This window comes from Cariama cristata, unplaced genomic scaffold (genome assembly GCF_000690535.1).
Source record: "Cariama cristata isolate BGI_N322 unplaced genomic scaffold, ASM69053v1 scaffold1773, whole genome shotgun sequence".
NCBI classification, from domain to species: Eukaryota; Metazoa; Chordata; class Aves; order Cariamiformes; family Cariamidae; genus Cariama; species Cariama cristata.
In genome coordinates, this window is record NW_009609931.1 from 89,996 (window position 1) to 90,599 (window position 604).

The following is a 604-nucleotide window of genomic DNA, read 5'->3' on the forward strand; positions in this document are numbered from 1 at the left end:
CTGATGGGCCTTTTGTATCTGTGGTGCTCCACAGCTCATGCTTCTCCATCCCTTAGGAAAGACATCAACAGGGTCTCTGTTTCTAAGCCAAGTAGCTTATTTTTATGAAGCTTGTAGGAATGTGGTATTTCAGACTTCAGCCCCTTTGCCAAACTTGGTAGAAGTGACTGATGAACTCAAAAACTATGAGGGTATGCAGACATCTGCAGACAGCGTGATTGCATAAGATGTGTTTCCTGAGAAAGTCAAGCTAAAAATAAGGCATGGTCTTAGGCTGTTGGAGGTTGTAAGTGTATATGTGTATGTATGTAAGTCTTAGTTTTAAAATTCCTAAGTCCTCTGGAACAGTGTGGAATGTCTTGTCCTTTTCCCATGCTGTTTGCTGCTGTGGTCATCATGGCAGTAATTAGGCACTATACCTGATCAGACTGAAGATACTTTTCGCTCTGTATCTTCTCCTCGACAGTGGTGTCATGTAGATACGTACGGTAGGAAATGGAGCAAGCAGTTCCTTCCTACGTTATGGCTCCCCAGTCCCGCCTGCCTTCCCGTTACTAATCCATGTTATTAATGATTTTCAATGATACTCACTCCTTGGAGTTCT

General features: G+C 43.0%; 1 protein-coding gene across 1 annotated transcript in view; it reads left to right on the top strand.

Annotated features, from left to right (window-relative positions):
- Positions 1–604, top strand: part of TRAK1 (trafficking protein, kinesin binding 1) — a 34,044-nt gene that overhangs the window by 27,424 nt on the left and 6,016 nt on the right. The gene's annotated exons all lie outside the window — the stretch shown is intronic.